The following is a 7,222-nucleotide window of genomic DNA, read 5'->3' as shown; positions in this document are numbered from 1 at the left end:
CCGACTGGCGGCCACGTCGAGTTGAGTTCGCCTTTCGACATATGCCAAAATCTATTTAAGCCTTCTTAAAAAATCCTTGCGCAATTTCTGGATGGCTGCATCAAATATACAAAGAGCTCTTCCGTTGCTTATGATATACTTTTCGACTTAAAATAAAGAATAGTTGTTGTTGTTGTATTAACAGTGAGAATATTGTGGTAGAATGTAAATACATATTTTAGCACAAATTTGTACAAATAAGAGTTCTTTCTTAAAAGAACGAATTTCCTTTAACTATTTTGATGCATTCCCTTTAATTTAACTAGTGATAAAACTCCTATGAAATGGCAAAGAAATATCCCTCTCCCTCACATTCATAATACCTACTTTTCTCCCATAACCGGTTTCCTCTTTTTCGAACATTGTTCAGAATAGGAGGAAAGGGAGAAGTGAAAAAACTCACAAGGAATTTTTATTTAGAATACGAGGAATGGGAGAAGCGAAAAACTCGCACGGAATTTTCGTTTAGAATTGGGCTGATAGTGTTCAATTATGAAAAATTAATTTAGCAAAAAAATACAATTTTTCAATAATAGAAAAATTAAAAAATAACAATAATTATCATTAGAAAAAAATTATTGTTCTGGCCTTGAGCTCGAATGGAACTTTGAATCCTCTATCAATTAAAACAAAAACAATTGTTAATAAACAAAGAGCACATGAGAACGTCAAACAAAGTAATTAACAATAAACAAATCCAAATCCAGCATTAGCAGTAATTTGCAACAGATGGCACAACGCTGATTAAATATAGTTTGTAAAGAGGAACTAGAAGCAGAAATTTATCAGTGAAACAAAACACCGCTGCATAGCTAACTGGTTAGCGCAGCGTGCCTAAAGCGTACTGATGATGAAGGCTTAGCACCCTTCGAAATGGATCCATCTGCGCAGCTATGGAAGGTTGTCTGAAAAATTTTCTACTTACTATTCCAAAAAAAAAAAAACACAAAATACAATCTTTCAATCAAAGAGAATTAAAAAATAATAATTATCATTAAAAAAATTTGCAAAATGAATTTAGTTTTTTTATTTCCATAGAAAGGTCGTAACTTTGACCTTCTTGCGACATCCGTACATCTTTTTCAACCGGGAATAAAATATATACATAAGTAATATTTTTCACCCTGGTATTAGCATACATATCAAAGAGAAAATCGTTTATTTGATTTATTTTCAACACATTTTGTTCGGAGTTGAATTTACAATTCAATACTACTCCACTAACGTTAGTTTTGCAGCTCCAAAAGTTAGCACCTTTCCAGTTTTACTTAACAGAGACGTTCCTTCAGTGAGAGGTTTTCGAATTTTTGGTGTTGCCGAGCTGCATCAACGAAGATAAAAATGGCGGTGTCAAGTTTTATCAAAATTCGACAGTTAAATTCTTTTTTATACCTTTCATGAAATGGTATATTAACTTCGTCACGAATCTCAAAATTGTAAGTCCTTAAATGAAAATAGATAGAACCACCAATAAGTATACCGAAATGATCAGGATGAAGAGCCGAGTTGATGTAGCCATGACCGTCTGTTTGTATGCAAACTGATCTCTCAACTTTTGAGATATCATAATAAAATTTGGTGAGCGGGATCGGACCAATATATCATATATCTCCCATACAACCGATTTTTCAGTAAAGATGATTTTTGTCATATCTTCCTCAAATTATCAGATGAAAGCTTCAAACTTTAACATATGCTTTCGTATATTGCACATATTGTTGTCTGAAAAAATGGATGAGATCGGTCGTATATATAGCATATATCCCCCACAACCGATCGTTCAGATAAGAAGCTTTTCGTAATTACTGCGCCATTTTAACAGCTGGCGGCTTCAAATTTCACCGAATGCTTACGTAAAGAGCATTCATTGTTGTCTGAAAGTGTATATATCGGTGGTATATTTAGTATATATCTCATACAACTGATTGTTCATATAAGAAACTTTTCGTAATTTCTGCCCCACTTTAACAGCTAGAACCTTCAAATTTCACCATATGCTAACGTATATGGCATATATTCAGCCCTATTCTGCATTTTGACTTGGATTGGAATTTTTTCGATTTGGCAATTTTGGTATTCTGTGTTCCAATCTCTTTCGATCCAACTTCGAATCGTTCGATTTTTTGTATTCTGCATTGCGATCGTAGTTCCGTTTTTATAAGTTGCAAATTAGTTGGCGGAAAAATATTTCCTTTTTATTTTTTTATTAATTTATAACAGAATTTTAACAAAAATGTAAGTAAAACTTGTTAAGAAACGTAGAAGGCTTGATGATGATTGTTTTTTTATATGTTTTCAGGTCAAAAACAACATGTCGATGTCGAAGTCCTTGGACGTATTTGCCCCGCAAAAGTATCTAAAATATACTTGAAAGCATCCTTGTTAAGTCGAAAATTCTTTTTGAACCTAAATAAAAAAATAAGTCATTAAACTTTACCACTTTTAAGTTCAATTTCTTACAATTCGTCACTCATCTCAAATGGATTACACAAATTTCGCAATATTTGCCTTTCCATTCTCGCCTGGCAATTTTCGTATGCGTTGCTTTCCAACTCCAAAAATAATGCCGCGGCTATTGATTCCATTATAATAGACAGCTATAATTTGTGTCTGTTCGTTGGGTCCAGTTATATGCCAAAGCAATCTGCCGGCGTAGAGGAAGGTAAAGCGAAAACGTAAACAATCCTTGCGGAAAGAATAAATAAACCTTTATAAAGTATTTCAGGCCAGTGCAATGAAATTACCATCCTTAAAATTCAGAAAATGTGAACTATATTCGTGCAGGAATCCGTTTTAACAAAACTTGGTGGCCACGGCAGGGAATTGGCCAAAAGAACGACAAAAACACACTTACAATTATGAAAGCACTTCACTCAAAAAAATATAACACTGCGGCAATATATTCTATTGCTTTTTTTGTACAAAATGTCGTGGATAATAAAATATAAACGTTTTTCAGTGTTTTTTACAAATTTTCTTTAATTTATTTTGTTCCAATGTTCACACATTCCGTACCAACAGCTGATTTCGAAAAATCATTTGATCTTCCTCTTCTCTTTACGATTCCGTCGTAATGCAGAATACCAAACTTCGATTGAAGCGGAGCGTAGAACGGGAACGTAATCGAAATGCAGAATAGGGGTGATTATTGTCTGAAAAAATCATAGAGATCGATGGTATATATAGTACATACCCCATATAAACTGTCATTTCTGCCCCCTTTTTAACGGCTAGAAGCTTCAAATTTCATCAAATACTTACGTTTACGTCATATATTGTTAAAGTAAGTGACTCATGGTCATAGTTTTTACATGCAGACCACAAAAACCGTGAAACTTTGCATCCTCACACAATGTACTTACCTATTTTTTATTTATCTTAAAAATCGCTTAGGTATGTACATCTGTTCACTATATATTTTTTTATCTTATACAGCCGATTATTTTGATATTACGAATGGGATAAGATTACTGTGATGAAGTCTTCGGCACAGCCGAAGACAGTCCCGTCCTTACTTGATTTTCAATAATTTATGAAAAAACTTCTGTGAATTTTTTAGTTGAAACTACATATGTAAACTAATCTTAAAGCCTATTTTGAAAACAACTCGCAAATTCAATTACTAAAGTTTCGAACTTCATATCTACATAACTCTCTGAATTTTTTTTGAGTATGCACTGCTTTGTTCATTCAATTGCATACTATGCAGTTTCGTAGCCCAATCAATTTTGATTTTTTGTAAAAACCAATACTCAAAAAAAAATCGAAATAAGAGGTTGGAAACTTTGTAAAATTTTCGGAGTTTCTGAGATTATTTACATAGCTTCTGTTTCAAAATTCATGCAAGGTTTTTCTTAAAATACCGAAAATAAAAAAGGAATTTAATTGACGAGTTTTGATACACACATCAGACAGGTATGATCATGGCTCAATTATATGGTTGGCTCATCACATCAGCTGATTTTATTTTTTTCATTTCACTGGTATTGTAATTGTAAAAAGGAGATGGCAAATGTAATATGTAACCAACATATTAATAATAATTTACTGCCGTGGTGGTAAATTTTTAATTAAAAAATAGTCTCATATTAGTTAGCGTATTATTTTCCCACAACACCAAGAATTGCAAATTGCAAACTTCTATATTTTCTCTGCATTCCATTCGCCTAACACCAATACGCAGATTTTGACAATCTGAACAAAGGTATGATGTTACTGTAGAGATGAGCCAACCATATAGTTGAACCATGGGTATGAGGACTCTTCTTCGCAATTGCCTTTCAGTACGAGGTAGCATTTGTTGTTTCCGTTCAATTTCAAAGTTAACATTGTTTTCGCTAATAATGCTGGTTCTTAGATTGACAAAGTCCTTAAAAGCTTCGAATTCACATTCTTTCTTTGCTGACAGCAAGTATTTCATCTTGCCCTCGTCCGCCGCAAGACTCAATTTTTCGCCTTATAATAGGTTCTACCATTGCTGTTCAAATATGTTGCAGCAATTTTCTTTAGTTTTTCGCAGAGTAAGCTATATTGAGGTACTTACCACTATTTAAATTGTAAATAGCAGAAAGTTAATTCCCCTATTACGGCTCACAACTCAACTCTGGTTGAGTTGATTTTCGCAATTTGGTATTACAGATTACAACTCAACTTGTCAAAAAAATGTCGGTTGAGTCGTCTAGTCTAACAACTTTTTGTGGCATTACCGTTTACAACCTTGTGTTGGTGTAGTTGTCAAAGACGTCAAAATCTTACAACTGATTACACTGGACCACGAATTTCAACTTTTTCTCTTTACCAGAAACGCCGTTATGAAATTCGTATGTAAAACCACCCCCTGATTTCGAAAATCGAGTTCATTTTTGATTCTATGGTACCGTTTTTGAGATATTTCCAATTTACCGTTATTCGAAAAAACCAAAAAGATGGCTCCCTTTAATTACGTATATCTCACGAAGGTGTTAAGCACTTGCAAAATGGAACACAGAATCGGAAAGACGATAAAATTTGCTATAAATGCATCATACATTGTTTTTTGCTCAACCAGATAGTTTTCGAGATATTAGCTCATCATTTCAGATTTTTGTTTTTTTTTATGAAAAAATATGAAAAAAATTACTCTTTGCGAGGGCAGCATTCCAAGACCACAACTTTTTTTTCAGATATTTTTTCTTTACATAAAGCTCCGTTTAATTAGAAAAAAGATAAGCTATCACTGAAGAAAACCGATGCAAAACTACGTAAGTTATAAGCGATCAAATAAAAATACCCAGGTTGCGCAATTTCAACGTATACCTCAAAACGTATGTATGGTATAAAGAAGAGTGAAATATCTAGCTATGCTCTGTTTCTATTTAGTTAAAAGTTCAATTTATGAATGAAATTACCCATATTTTGAACTTTTTTTTTTTTTTTAATTTATTTATGTTTGTACTATATTCTAACAATCTTTATCTTAATTTTATTTTACTATGTAGTTGAAATAATTATGTGTTCGACTTTGACGCTTATTCAGTTTAGGATCGGTTTCTCTTATGAGAAACCAGCAGTAATCACCCATCATTGCGACGTCCCAGAATCCTTGATATCGATTTTCAATTAATTTCATTTGCTGATGAAACCTTTCGCCATGTTCGTAACTTTCGTCGCTAAGATTTGCCGGAAAAAAGCTCAAATGTGAGTGCAGAAAGTGAATTTTTAACGACATATTTACGCCTGGAAAGAAAATATTAGTTAGGTAAACAAGTTATAGAATTTTGGGAAATTAATTTTAATAGGCCTTTAATATTTACCCATTTTCGCATAATTATTAATTAAGTCATTCACTATCTGCTCGTAGTTAGGGCTTTTGTGTCTACCGAGAAAAGAAGCAACGACCTTTTCAAAGGATTCCCACGCTGCTGCCTCAACTGATGAGAGTAGTCCTTTGAATTGATTATTGTTGATCAACTTTTTTATTTGTGGTCCGACAAAAATACCTTCCTTTATCTTGGCTTGAGAAATATCTGGAAAAATTGTTTTCAAATAGTCGAATGCTTCGCCTTCTTTGTCCAAAGCCTTAACAAAGTTTTTAATGAGACCGAGCTTGATGTGTAAGGGTGGAAGTATGATTTTCTCTTTCTTGACAAGAGGGGTGTATTTGATGTTATCCACACCAACGGTAAACTCGACTCTTTCCGGCCAATCCTTTCTGACGTAGTGGTCCTTACGAGCTCGGCTATCCCACTTGCAGAGGAAGCAGCAGTGCTTGGTGTAGCCACTTTGTAGACCGCATAGCATTGCAACGACTTTGAGATCAGAACATATTTTCCCATCATGCTCTTCATATTTGATAAATTTGAGTAGTTTTTGCATTTCCTCGTAGGATTCCTTTGTATTTACTGCATCTGCGATCGGGATAGACGGCTTTTTGTTACCAATATGCAATAATACAGCCTTCAAACTCAGTTTATTGCTGTCTATGAACAATCGCCACTCTTTTGAGTCATATGTTTGACCAAACTCTTTGAATAAACCAGGAATGTCGTTGCAGTAGCATATACTGTCTTTCTTGGTATAGTGTTTGGAAAATGGTTCGTGACGAGTTCTACAATATATCACCTTAACATCGGATGATACAAATTTAAATTGTTGCATACGAGAAGTGTGGATCTCGGCCTTTTCCTTGGATAGTTCCAAATCTCTTATCCAATCATTAAGTTGTGCTTGTGACAGAACGTCTCTCTCATTTCCCATGCGAAATTCAGAACAACTTGATTCCCCGCACTCAGATATTACTGTTGACAATGGAACTGGATCCGCAACTGCCGTTGAATGTAGTACTGGTAATGTCATTGTAGGTTACTCTTCTTGATCTTCCAACGCCAAGTACTTTTGTTTGACAAATATAACACTCTATTGAATGGCAAGTAGGTTCTCTCCATATCATTGGTGTATCAAATTTTATTTGTTGTCCTGATTCCGACTGAATCAATTCTACTCGACACGATGTACACAAAGTGTTCAGTGTCCATGGTTTTTCAGCATTTTTAGGCTCAATGCCAAAATACTTGGAGTATAAAGTTTTGATATGATCTGAGAACACTCGTCGTCGCCTTGTGATAGTATATTGGCCACACATGAAACAGAACATATCTGGATCGTTATTACACTCAAATTCTCGCGTCCTTTTACTCATTTTATT

At 34.1% G+C, this 7,222-nt stretch overlaps 2 long non-coding RNA genes across 3 annotated transcripts; one reads left to right on the top strand and one right to left on the bottom strand.

Annotated features, from left to right (window-relative positions):
• Positions 1 to 529: 529 nt before the first annotated feature.
• On the bottom strand, positions 530 to 4,681 carry LOC137244727 (uncharacterized). Its single transcript, XR_010951181.1, has 3 exons — positions 2,784 to 4,681; positions 2,500 to 2,724; positions 530 to 2,445 (listed from the first exon to the last, which is right to left on the bottom strand). It is a non-coding gene; the product is annotated as an uncharacterized lncRNA (long non-coding RNA).
• LOC137244726 (uncharacterized) lies at positions 2,208 to 3,296 on the top strand. 2 transcript variants are annotated; one of them, XR_010951180.1, is made up of 3 exons: positions 2,208 to 2,274; positions 2,339 to 2,701; positions 2,765 to 3,296. It is a non-coding gene; the product is annotated as an uncharacterized lncRNA (long non-coding RNA). The 2 variants fall into 2 exon arrangements; XR_010951179.1 differs by having other exon boundaries at positions 2,757 to 3,296.
• Positions 4,682 to 7,222: the final 2,541 nt, after the last annotated feature.

This window comes from Eurosta solidaginis, chromosome 3 (genome assembly GCF_040869045.1).
Source record: "Eurosta solidaginis isolate ZX-2024a chromosome 3, ASM4086904v1, whole genome shotgun sequence".
Taxonomy (NCBI): domain Eukaryota; kingdom Metazoa; phylum Arthropoda; class Insecta; order Diptera; family Tephritidae; genus Eurosta; species Eurosta solidaginis.
This window is presented reverse-complemented; position numbering and strand designations above follow the sequence as displayed.